A 14,208-nucleotide genomic window follows, 5' to 3' on the forward strand; every position below is an offset into this window, starting at 1 on the left:
TACAGTGGTGTCCAAAAGGCGTATTATAAATCAAAACGTTATTGAATTTTTTTTCAAAAGATTTCTTTCAGCCCAAATTCTTTGAGGATTATACTGATGCAGAACCCCTTGTTAATCACTTCAATGACCATTGCCTTTCTGCTCTGGACATAGTGGCCCCTGTAAAGCACAAAACAACACCTCCTAAAAATCCTTGTCCTTGGTTAAATGAGGAAATTGCTTCCTCTAGGAAAATATGTCATAAGGTAGAGCGTTTGTGGAAATCCACTAACTTGGAAGTACACAGACTACATTTAAAGGATATTATTGTTTCGCTAAATGAAATGATGAAGCAGGCCAGATCTAAGTATTTTTTAAATCTTGTAAACCAGAATAAAAGAAACCGAAAAGTTGTCTCTGATACTATTTAGAATATTGTTTCACCCTCTACTCCATTGGTGCCTGTTTTCACCACTGAGGACTGCAACCATTAAAATATTTCGTAAATAAGGTGAATGAAATCAAATCTAGTGTAAAAGCATCTGATGAGAGCCCAATTGTGGTAGCTACCCCAAATTGCTCCTGGGCTAAATTTTCTGTCGTCTCATTAGATGATCTCATGATCTTACTTAAAAAGATGAAACCATCTTCTTGCCCATTGGATATATTACCAACATCCATGTATGTTAAAGTAATAGATCTTTTTGGTCCTATTGTTGTCAAAATTATTAACATTTCACTTTCCACTGGGATCGTCCCAAATTTTTGTAAACAGGCAGTGATAAGCCCGATTTTAAAAAAGCCCAATTTGGATCCAGTGGATGTCACGGTTGGTAAACCGTGATCTCGGGATGTTTACACTTTGTGGTGAATTCTGTGTGTTCCGCGTCTGCACTGATTAGTTGTGGGCGTCTCCGTTAATTGTATCGGCAACAGCTGCCACTCATTACTCATCCACTATATAATGGCTTGTCTCACGTCTTGTGTTTGTGAGATCGTGGTTCCATGTTCGATGTGTTTACCCCCCGTCTGGCTTCAGTGTTGTTTTGCGTTTGGATGTCTGTGTTTCCCCAGAACCTCGTCCACTCTTCGCACGTTCACTCAGCCACGGACACTTACCTTCGGCTCTATTCCCCGCAGTTCCTGTGCCACTCTCTCCTGCTGCCTCACGCCTACTGCATCCAGATTACTCACCTTCTCTCCACCACCGTCTGGACTTCTCACCGCTTCACCATCCCCTCGGAGTATCGCTTTCTCATTGTCATTGTTTGTTTATGTACCATCGCCATATCTTCTCATTAAAACTATAAACTCGCTATTGTTTCCAGACTGTCCTTTCACCAGCCGTCACAGAACGATCTCACCAACATGGAAGCAGCGAGCACCAATACCCTCACCGACTTCATGCACCACAGTGTCAATAGAATGGATCAGCAGCAGGAGAGTATCTCGAACACCGGACACGCTGTCCAAGCGCTGGTGGCACAGGTGTCCGAGCTCACCCAGCAGATCCATCAGCTCACGTCTCCCACTGCACCCTTCACACCGCCTGCGCCGTCCGTTCCCCCGGGGATTCCCCAGGACCACTTCTGGCCAGAGCCGCGACTTCCGGCGCAGGAGAACTATGCGGGTGAGCCAACCTTTTGTAGAACATTTCTTAACAAATGCTCGATGCATTTTGCTCTACAGCCCCGCACTTTCGCTACGGAGGAATCCAAATCACACTTCTCTCTGGCAAGGCTGCCTTATGGGGAACGGCGGTGTGGGAAAATCAACACCCGTGTTGTGCCTCGTTCCACCTCCTATCGGATGAAATGAAGAGAGTCTTTGACCGGGCCGCAACCGGCAGGGAGGCCGCCCATCGCTTCTCGGAACTCCGGCAAGGATCTTCATCTGTAACCGAATACTCCATCGAGTTCCGAACCCTGGCGGCTGCGTGACAGTGGAACGAAGCGGTGCAGTGGGATAGATTCCTGCATGGGTTATCCGACCATGTTCAGCAGGAGATCTACCTCCTCGAGCTGCCCCCTACTCTCAACGAACTCATTGACCTGACGTTGCGGGTTGAGGCCAGGTTTAACCCCTTTACGTGCAAACATCGCCGACGGCCCCAGTTTATTATTGTTTCACTTTCACAGCATGTTAAACATCACTGTCTTACTTGATCTGGACAAACTGTGCATCAATTGAAAGTTTAAAGACTCTAGCTTCGATATTTGACCAATATTTTGATAAAACATTGTTGCAGTGACAGATATTTAGTGATTTATGTCAGGAGTGCAAAATAATAAATCCGTATTATGCCACATTTTGAATAGAAATTCACCACTCACTCATATTCAATCACGTCAGCAGCGGTTTATTTGTGTTCACATAGACTCACTGAACAGCGTCAATAAGGATTTATAGACATATAAGTCCTCACCAACATCATCGACCCTCTTTCCGGTGAGACTGCGGTGGAAGAATTAACATCATGAATGTCAAGCCCTTCTGGACTCCGGAGCCAAAGGTAATTTCATTGATTCTTCACTGGCACATCACCTGAACATTCCTGTCCTTCCTGTGTCTCTCCCCATCCATGTCACCGCACTCAATGGCCAGGAACTGCCTCACGTCACACACCATACAGAACCCATCACACTGATGTAACAACAATGAGTTTTACGTAGTAATTAACTCAAATGATATATAGGGAATTTGAATAATTAATCAGGAATATGATTAATATAGCTCTCAGGTGACAGTTACATTTAAATTTTATTGATTATGAAAAATAGCTCAATTGTCTATACCAATAACTAATCACAGGGCACTGTAACTTACTCATTAATATGTCAATATTCCATTCTTCATATCAATTATTGTGATATCTCTTACTGTAAATCACTGCAAATCAAACATATGGTTTGTCCAACAAACCAGATTGAATTTCAATTTCCAATAACGTTATCACTTTTTATAATTCAAGGAAAAATATTCTCTGGCCATGAAAACATTATCCTATCATTATGATAAATTTAGTTTCTAAATTTAAAGCTTGTAGCTAAAGACCAAAACATTTCAGTGACTCGTAATGTGAGTGGGGTGGAGTCCAAGCCAATCATTTAAATATGGGTTTTAATAATTAAACTAATAATACATCAAACTACAAATCACACAGAGTAAATATGCGTACGAAAATACAGACAATAAACATTTACAAGACATAACGGAATCCAAATAAAAGAGAGAGAGAGAGCGAGAGAGAGAGAGAGAGAGAGAGAGAGAGAAGTGGAGAAAGCGAGAGAGATCACAGAATGAGCTCAGGTATGAAAATCAGTCAGTAAACCTTAGTGAAACCAACAACGAATCAAATAATAGCAACACTTTAAAGCAGCATTTAAATCTCCATAGAAAACGATACTTGCATGGCCCAGTGGGTGAGCGTGGTACCGGCGACGCACGTGTGATGTCACGTGGTCCTTTGAAAACTGCGCGCGTGGGCCGGAGGCCGTGTGACGCGCGTGCAAGCTGCGCTGGATCTCGGCGTGAGCGTGGAGTCACGTGTTCCTTTGTTGCAAAGAGGTGTTCGTTCATCTTCGCGCGGTATTTGAAAGGTTCAACAAACAATGTTCCAGAATTCGTCTTCCTTGTGTGGAGAGGCGAATAGTTGAATAAACTTAGTAAAGAAAAGAAAACAAAACAACGAAAATGAAAGTTTCCAAATGAGCCATGAAAATGGCTTTCCTCTCCTCAGTCCGTGTGCTGAGAGGGGAGGAGATCTAAGCCCGAGGCCGCGCGGAGCGACGTGTCCGAGAACCAAGAACAAGAGAAAAGAACTAAAAACTAAAAACTAGGCGGGCCTTGCTCGGTCAACTCTTATAGATTGAGATGGTTCCCGCCCCTTTTTGCGTAAACAGCCAATGAACATCCGCGATCTGAAGCGGCGGGAAAGTTCCTTTGTCTCTGGAACCAACCCCCTGGATGATTTAGGACTTGTCAGATTTCGTAAAGGGATTATTCTAGCAAGTTTGTAATTCAGATTACATACATTTTTCATTACTTTGCTCTAGATAAATGGGTTTGTCAGAACATGACGATCACAACGATACTAAACATATGTATAAATGATCAAAACATGAAGTTACATTCAAATGCAGAATTACACATACTTAAAGATTTGATTAACACATGATAACACCGCAAATAGTCCCAATTTATATGGGAAACATCTCAAAGCACTAACAAAAACAATACTATGTACTTTTAGACTACGTCTGAGGTAATATTTTACCATTCTTTTGTAAGGGTTAGAATTCCTGTTGCCCCGTGGGGTCATAAAGCTTTACGACCTGGTCAGGAGAGGGGGTTGCAGAAAACATGGCTCTCTTGAGAAAGAGTTAGAATGAATTCAAACATTTCCACTTATAAGTCAGCACTTTAACCATTTACCCAGGATTAACCATTTTATGCAATACACAAACATTCAAAATACATATGAATAAAATTATGAAGATATAGAACCTTAAGGAAGGTTTGTGTGTGTGTGTGCTTGTGTGTGTGTGTTCAAGAATGTGGGGGTTTTCATGTCCCCTTTGAGGCTCGCATGGGTATCGTAAAATAATTTAAGTCCGGCCAGGCTGGCGCCAGGCCAGCCGTTTAGTACAAACAGGGTTTCATTTGTGGCTTGAATTGAACCCATGAATCGAAGATCTGCATATCCGTTACACTGATCACATCCGGAAACCATCAAGAAACCATATCCTTTTTCCTCATGGACTCCCCTGTTGCTCCCATTGTTTTAGGTCACCCCTGGTTGTTCAAACATAATCCACGAGTGGAATGGAGTTCTAACACTGTCACATTGTGGATTGAAAGTTGTCTTGTCATGAGTCTTGTCTGGTTTCTGCTTGTCCTGTTGTTCCTGTTTCTGTTTTTCAGAAGGAGACCATGGTTTTGCCAAACGTGCCCGTTGAGTATCTGGACCTGAAGGAAGTGTTCAGTAAGTCCTGGGCTGCTTCTCTTCCTCCGCATCATCCCTACGACTGTGCCATAGACTTAGTGTCAGGTAAATCTCTGCCTAAAGGCAAGTTATACTCTCTTTCTATTCCTGAGAGGGAGGCATTGGAGAAATACATTTCTGATTCCTTAGCCTCTGGGTTCATCCGTCCTTCCTCTTCTTCAGCGGGGGCGGGGTTCTTTTTTGTGGGTAAGAAGGATGGCTTGCTGCGACCTTGTATTGATTACCGAGAGCTGAACAACATTACTATTAAGAACACTTATCCTTTACCACTCATGTCTTCAGCTTTCGAGAGGTTGCAGGGAGCATCTGTATTCACAAAATTGGATTTACGTAATGCTTATAATTTGGTCCACATCAGGAAGGGGGATGAATGGAAAACTGCCTTTAACACCCCTAGAGGGCACTTTGAATATTTGGTTATGCCGTTCGGGCTCTCCAACTCGCCCGGGGTTTTCCAAGCACTCGTGAATGACGTGTTGAGATATATGGTAGATCAGTTTATATATGTTTACTTGGATGACATACTGATTTTTTCTTCATCTCTCCAGGAACATGTTCAACACGTCAGACGAGTGCTCCAGAGGTTACTAGAGAATGGGCTTTTTGTCAAGGCAGAGAAGTGCGTATTCCATGCACAGTCGGTCCCCTTCCTAGGGTATATCGTGTCGTCTGAGGGAATACGAATGGACCCTGACAAAGTTAAGGCTGTGATAGATTGGCCATCTCCAGATTCCCGTAAGGTCCTACAGCAGTTTCTGGGGTTCGCCAATTTCTATCGTCGTTTCATTTGTAATTTTAGCCAACTAACCTCACCTCTGACAGCCTTGACCTCTCCCAGTACTCCGTTCAGGTGGTCTGATGCAGCTGAGGCTGCGTTCACTAACCTTAAGAACCGCTTCGTTTCGGCTCCCATCCTTGTGGCCCCTGATCCCACACGGCAGTTCGTGGTGGAGGTCGATGCATCAGAGGTGGGGGTAGGAGCAGTGTTGTCCCAACGTGCTGCTTCAGACGATAAGGTACACCCTTGCGTGTTTTCTTCACATCGATTATCTCCTGCCGAACGTAATTATGACATTGGCAATAGAGAGTTGTTGGCGGTCAAATTAGCGTTGGAGGAGTGATGCCACTGGTTAGAGGGTTCAGGGGCTCCCTTTATTGTTTGGACTGATCACAAGAATTTAGAATACATCAGAACTGCCAAAAGACTCAATTCCAGGCAGGCTCGGTGGGCACTTTTTTTTGGTCGTTTTGAATTTACCCTATCGTACCGCCCAGGTTCCAAAAATGTCAAACCTGATTCTTTGTCACGTCTTCCCATGACAAAGAATCGGGTCATGGCAAGGAGGACAGCTGTCGCTGTCCTCCGCCCATCCCGTTACTCCCGAGTGTATTTTGCCTGAGAAATTAGTAGTCTCAGCACTCGTATGGGAGGTCGAGTCGAAGGTCAAGACGGCCTTAGAAGGGGTAATGCCTCCGTCCGGTTGCCCACCGAACCGCTTATTTGTGCCGGAGGAGTTAAGGTCCGAAGTTGTCCAGTGGGGTCATTGTTCCAACATGGCTTGTCACCCAGGGATAAGTAGAACTAATGGTTTGGTTAGACAACGATTCTGGTGGCCACGTATGGCTGCTCTCCTCAAAGTATCTAACGAAGTCCAAATGGCGGCCGACTCAGGAAGATACTCAGTATTGGTTTTATTGGATTTATCATCAGCCTTCAAAACAGTGGACCACAAAATAATGTTACATAGATTGGAAAATGAGTTTGGTGTGGCTGGGACTGTTTTAAAATGGTTCTCCTCTTACCTGAGCGATATAACTTTTTTTGTACATGTAAATGATACATTGTCTGAAGCCACTCCATTCTTGAATGGTGTCCCCCAGGGATCTGTCCTGGGTCCACTTCTGTTTTTACTGTACATTACACCTCTTGGAAATATTTTGAAACATTTGAACAATGTGTCATACCATTTTTATGCTGATGACATACAATTGTATTGCTCGTTTAATGATTCTGAGTTCCACGAACTAACAGATTTATTGAATATTATATCGTGTGTTAAATCTTGCTAGTAACGGTCTCCAATTAAGCTCGAAAAAAAACTGAAACCCTGATTATAGCCCCAGACAACAAAATTCCACAAATTGTCCAACACCTTGGTTCTCTGAGCTCCACTGTCCAGTCGAACATCAGAAATCTAGGTGTCTGGTTTGACCAATCAATGTCTTTGGACTGCCATCTGAGACTTTTGGTCAGAAATTGTTTTTATCACCTAAGAAATCGCCTTTCTTTTTCCACCAGATGTAAATCTATCTAGATGGTTGAATAAAAATATTTGGACTTTATTTTTAAAAATGACCAACTTAGCACAGACCTACTGTATAAAATAAATAAATAAATAAATATATAAAATGGAGACACTGTAATATACTCACTCAATCTTTCTAGATGCTTTGATCACTGGCAGCAGCCTCAGAAGACATTCTTCTGATTGATCATATTTTCTCGGTATAAACTCATCCAGCTCTTCTTCTGAGTTAAACAGCACAAACACCAGAGCTGACCACTGAGCAGGAGACAGAGAGACTCCAGAGGGACGATGGCAATCATCTGTTCTGTTCAGGTATGTTTGTACTTCCTGCTCTAGTGAACGATCATTCAGTTTGTAGCTGTCGCTGAATTTTCTTTTAAGTATTTCAGTCATTTATTTATGTGAAAAGGTATTTAGTACACAAATGGTGTGTAATTACCATTTGTGTTTCAAATGGTGTTTCAAATTCACAAATGGTGTGTAACACTCACAGGTTATATATCTGAATGTAATTTTATTTGTTTCAGTTTTTCATGGTGTCATGATGTATAGATGTCAAGATGTTAATATCCAAAGGGTGTCAAGATGTTCAAGTGATGTCGAAATATACTCAAGATGACAATGAAGATGACACTTGTACTCTTTGAAAAGAAGACATTAAACGTTAAGACATCAGTTGAAGCGTGAATCCTTTAATCAGAAGAAAACCTTCAGGAGCCGTTGCAGTGAAAAACGTGTTTACACCCCTGCAAGATTGAAAAAAAAAATCCCCTGGAAGAGTGCAAAAGTTAATTGTGGAGAAGGGAAGATAGTGGCCAGCACTACATTTGAAGAGTATCCAGTCGACCTCAGTGGAAAATTGCAGCCATTGGTGGAAAATAATTTACGTCGACATTCAATGAGGCGATTTCATCACATTGAAACTCTTTATTGTCTTTCGCGTGTCAAAAAATAACAGGTTATGTTATTTACCAACTTCCTATCCTATCCTCCAGAATGAACTACTCCAGGTTGGAGGACGTTTAAGAAAGTCTAACGCATTGGAGTTGAAACATCCAGTAATTCTTCCTAAGAAAGGCATTGTCACACAGCTAATACTTGATCATTGTCACAAGAAAACTCAACATCAAAGTCGAGGTCAAACCTTGAATGAGCTTAGAGCCAGTGGATATTGGATAATGAGTGCAAGTAATGTAGTGGCCAAGTACATCAGAAATTGTGTTTCAGCCCCTTCTACACAAAACAAGGTCAGAAGGAATTCAAATGGTATGGTCTGTTGTTTACCTGCTTGAGCTCCAGAGCTGTACATTTAGAAATGTTAGAGGATCTCACGACCGATCCATTTCTGAAAGCTTTAAGATGTTTCATAGCAATCAGAGGAGCCGTGTGTCAGATCAGATGCAACCAGGGCACAAATTTCGTGGGGGCGAAAAAAAATGAACTGGAGAAAGGTGTTAAGGATTTAGACCAAGAAAGGATCTCTACCTATCTTGCAAACAAACAATGTGACTTCCTCATGAATGTTGCTGAAGCAAGCCACATGGAACGGGTGTGGGAACGCCAAATTAGGACAGTTAGGAGTGTAATGAATGCTGTTTTGGCACAAGCTAAAGGAAGACTGGATGACACCTCGTTGAGAACATTTTTCCATGAGACAATGTCAATGGTAAATAGTCGTCCGCTTACCACTGACACAATAAATGACCCGAAGAGTGTTGAGCCCTTGAAACCTAAGGCAAAAAACTCCTCCAGGCAAATTTGACCGTGAAGATCTGTACACTAGGAAAAGGTGGAGAGTACAGTATTTGTCAGAACAGTTTTGGAGCAGATGGCGCAAAGAATATCTAGCTAACATAAGCCTTAGACAACAGTGGCATAAACGTAGAAGAAATGTTCACGTTGGAGATGTAGTAATTTTCAAAGAGGACAATGTTCCCAGGAATTAATGGAGGCTAGCTAGAGTTGTTGAGACAAGCGCAGAAAATGATAGTCTAGTGCAAAAAATTAAACTCCAAATGGGTCAAAGTAATTTGGGAAAGAAAGGTGAACGCTTGACAAAGACATCTTTCCTTGAGCGTCCAGTTAAAAAATTGATGTTAGTAGTTCAGAATAATTCCTAAACAATGACTGAATAATGCAAAATAGATATCTCAACATCTAATTCAGAGTTGGTAAAGAAGAATCAAGTATAATTAAAATAATAATTATAAAAAGAAAATAAATAAAAAAAATATTTCATGTCCTAATGGTTAGAGAGTCAGACTCCCAATCGAAGGGTTGTGAGTTCGAGTCTCGGGCCGGCAGGAATTGTGGGTTGGGGGAGTGCATGTACAGTTCTCTCTCCACCTTCAATACCACGACTTAGGTGCCCTTGAGCAAGGCATCGAACCCCAAAACTGCTCCCCGGGCGCCGCAGCATAAATGGCTGCCCATAAATGGCTGTGTTCACAGTGTATGTGCAGGCACTTCGGATGGGTTAAATGCAGAGCACGAGTTCTGAGTATGGGTCACCATACTTTAGGTGAATGTCACGTCACTTATAAAAGTTTTAAAAGGTGTTCACAAGTTAAAGCTCCAAGATGCGATTTTTTTAATTGACCACAAGAGGGCGCATTTCCAACAATAACAAAGGTGAAGCATGATGACGCTATGAAGCAGGTGACAATGGGAGATGTCTTTTTTAATGCGTTTTCACCATAGCTATGTATCTAAATTGGATAAACGAATCATGATCATGGATGAGGTAATTTATCCGTTTTTGTATTACCTGTATATCTGATCGTATTATTTTATGTCATCATAATTAATGAACTGCAAGGAACGTGAAATGTTATACTATATTATCCCGTTACAACTTACAGCTATTTGTTAAATGATTGATTGGGTTAATGTTGTGCAGTGTTACGTGTTTACAGTTAATGCCGTGTTGTTTAACGTGCTCAAACCAATCGTTCTAAAAGTAAATTTGCAAGTAATGACTAAATATATTTTTAACAACACATATCTGATTGTATTTAATTGTACTGCCATAATCTCGGTCACCACACGTGATAAAAATCCTTACCTTAATACAAAGAGCAATATAACTTTGTTTATAAGTGCTATTATTGACAGTTGCATGTGTTGCAGGGAAACACAGATACATCCTCACTGGAATTATCAAATCCAGATGAGACCTGGACCATCTTTACTGTAACTATTACGTTACTTGTACAATAACAAAATAAATAATTGATTTGCTTACCTGTCTATCAATACACTCGCGAGAGCAGAGTCTCTGTCAAGTCCAAGATTTTCACGCAGCTCTCTCCATCTCGTAAATGCCTGGCCGATATTTATCCTGGTTTTATTCCTCCGTTTGTCACACAGTCTGTGTGTATCCGAATATGGACGATTACATTTTACTGGCACTTCAATACTCGCCAAAGAGTAATCGTGATCCATAACAATGACAACCAAACCATATGCGCGGCTATAACATAACCACCACTTCCGCATTTGACCATGTGATATTCCAGTGTGGTGGAACGTCACATGGTCTACACCGGAAACAAAATATAGAGCGGACATTGTGTCACTGAGAAGCAACATTTCTTTTCCGGGACGGCCAGTTATTTAAAATCGGAATTTCTCTGAAATAAAAAATTTTTGGAGACTTTTGAGATATTGTAAGTACACAACTGGAGGAAATATATCACAATGTGCAAGTTATTTTCGGAAATTTTATTACAAAATTCCTACATATTGGAGCTTTAAGTGATGGGTTATAGGAAAATTACCAGATTTATTTGATTCTGATCAGATCTTAAATCTTTGTAATTTTGGTGGCAGTGTAGCTGTCGCTGAAAAGGTTGAATTTTCTTTTAAGTATTTCAGTCATTTATTATTGTGAAAAGGTATTTAGTTCACAAATGGTGTGTAATGTTAATTTGTAATTTGTATTTGAGTATTATAAATACTGGCTAATAACTTTTTATTATTATTATTATTACTATTATCATTATCATCATTTAAAACACTTTAGTTCACTTTATTTAGCAAGAATCCTTTAAGTTGATCAAAAATGACAATAAAGACATTTATAACAAAAGATTTTGTTCTTTTGAACATTCTATCAAAGAAACCTGAAAAAAATCTAGTCAGTTGTTTTCAACATAACAACAACAACAACAAAAATAATAATAATAAATGTTTTTTTAACAGCAAATCAGCATATGAGAATGATTTCTGAAGGATCATGTGACACTGAATATTGGAGTAATGATACTGAAAATTCTACTTTGCATCAGAGGAATAAATTACATTTTAAAATACATTCAAGTAGAAAGCAGTTATTTTAATTTGTAAAAATATTTAAAAATATTAGTGTTTTTGCTGTACTTTGGATCAAATAAATGCAGGCTTGGTGAGCAGAAGAGACTTCTTTAAAAAAAAACATTACACATCTTACAACTTTTGACTGGTAATTTATAATATATTTAATACTCCAATTTTTAATATTAAAATTATGAAACAAACTGTTTCTCAAGTTTTTTTTTTCTTCACTACTGCTGCCTGAACGATAGATCACTACACTATCTTTCAGCGGTGGAAGAAGTACACAAATCAAGTACTTGAGTAACCATCTGATCTTCACCAGGAAGAAAAAAAGTGTTTTAAAGTTTGTTGTTTTGCAGAACATCACAGTTTTATATGACATGAGAAAAAGCCCCAAAGTTAGGAACAACATTTTAAGGAAAATATAATAATATGTTCATAATGATTTTTGTTTCTTCTCAAGCCTTGCCTGTGGTTTAATATCTCAGTGATTGAATAAAAATACTTTATATCTAAAAATTACCTCAAATTATCACCAGCAAGCTTGTTCGCTAGACCAATATTTACTTATTTTCAGAATGGTTATGAAGAAACATTCATATCTGTCTACTCGGCTAGTTAATCCAAACACTATAAAAATTTATGCTGTTGATAAACTATATAAAAACAGACAAAAAATAGGGCTAAATGCGTAGTATTTTACATTTAGTCATTTAGCAGATGCTTTTATCCAAAGCGACATACAAATGAGGACAATGGAAACAATCAAAAACAACAAAAGAGCAATGATATATAAGAGCTATAACAAGTCTCAGTTAGCTTAAATGCAGTACCTGTAGCAAGGGCTTTTAAATAATATAATAAATAAAAAGAAAATAGATATAATAGAAAAAGAATAGAACAAGCTAGTATTAGATTTTTTTTTTTTTATATATAAATGTATAATAAAGAAAAAAATAAAATAGAATACAAAAAGATTAGGAAGGTAGATTTTTTTTAAGAATAGAATTAGAATAGTGAGTATAAATAGAAAATATACGTAAATATATGTATAAAGTGAAACAAACTCTCAAAAGTGTGCTCCAAAGTTCCAAACTCCTCCCACTACCCACAATCCTAAGAGAGAGAGTGGCACAAAAAAGCTCAGTCATTGGCTCTTTCAATTCTTTGTGTGAGTGACTGTTTTTATTTGACAAAATTAAAAATCAAAACCGCACTGTGCTATTTGCTCATTCAATGGTTTGTACATGGGTTTGTATGTTTGTGTGCATTTCCCATTCATCTCCTATGGGTGACTATTATTGTGCACAAAGGACAAATTGAGTTTTTTTTTTGTCTATTTGTTTTTTTTTTTTTTTATCAACCACTTAACTTTTTTGAATTGAGTCATTTGTGTGTGTGTGTGTGTGTGTGTGTGTGTGAGAGAGAGAGTGTGTGTATGTGTGCTCAGTTGGCAAATTAAGGAAAAGTAGCCAAGTCTCTTACCACTCAGATTAAGAAAACTATTAAAAAAGATCCCATCTCCTTTTTATAACAGTCTGCAAAAGTTTGGGGACTGAGGAGACAAGTTGCTCAAGTTTAGGAATAAGAATGTTGTCCCATTCTGGTCTAATACAGGCTTCTAGTTGCTCAACTGTCTTAGGTATTCTTTGTCGCATATTCCTCTTTATGATGTACCAAATGTTTTCTATGGGTGAAAGATCTGGACTGCAGGCTGGCCATTACAGTACCCAGATCCTCCTTCTACGCAGCCATGATGTTGTATGGCATTGTCATGTTGGAAAATGCAAGGTCTTCCCTCAAAGAGACGACATCTAGATGGGAGCATATGTTGCTCTAGAACTTGGATATACCTTTCAGCATTGAAGGTGCCTTTCCAGATGTGTAAGCTGCCCATGCCACACGCACTCATGCAACCCCATACCATCAGAGATGCAGGCTTCTGAACTTAACGCTGATAACAACTCGGGTTGTCCTTGTCCTCTTTAGTCAGGATGGTATGGCATCCCAAATGAACCTTGGCCCAGAGAAAATGCCTGCACTTCTGGATCATGTTTAGATATGGCTTCTTTTTTTACCTATAGAGATTTAGCCGGCAACGGCGAATGGCACAGTGGATTGTGTTCACCGACAATGTTTTCTGGAAGTATTCCTGAGCCACTGTTGTGATTTCCATTACAGTAGCATTCCTGTATGTGATGCAGTGCATCTAAGGGCCAGAAGATCACGGGCATCCAGTATGGTTTTCCAGCCTTGATCCTTATGCACAGAGATTGTTCCAGATTTTCTGAATCTTTGGATGATATTATGCGCTGTAGATGATGATTACTTCAAACTCTTTGCAATTTTTCTCTGAGAAACTCCTTTCTGATATTGCTCCACTATTTTTCACCGCAGCATTGGGGGAATTGGTGATCCTCTGCCCATCTTGACTTCTGAGAGACACTGCCACTCTGAGAGGCTCTTTTTATATATACCCAATCATGTTGCCAATTGACCTAATAAGTTGCAAATTTGTCCTCCAGCTTTTCCGTGTATTTACATTTAACTTTTCCGCCCTCTTATTGCTACCTGTCCCAACATTTTTGGAATGTGTAG

At 39.8% G+C, this 14,208-nt stretch overlaps 1 protein-coding gene across 1 annotated transcript in view; it reads right to left on the bottom strand.

The window, feature by feature from the left end:
• LOC113040497 (NACHT, LRR and PYD domains-containing protein 3-like) overlaps nt 1–14,208 on the bottom strand; it is a 42,547-nt gene that overhangs the window by 21,443 nt on the left and 6,896 nt on the right. The gene's annotated exons all lie outside the window — the stretch shown is intronic.

The sequence above is a fragment of the Carassius auratus genome, chromosome 22, assembly GCF_003368295.1.
Source record: "Carassius auratus strain Wakin chromosome 22, ASM336829v1, whole genome shotgun sequence".
Lineage (NCBI taxonomy): Eukaryota > Metazoa > Chordata > Actinopteri > Cypriniformes > Cyprinidae > Carassius > Carassius auratus.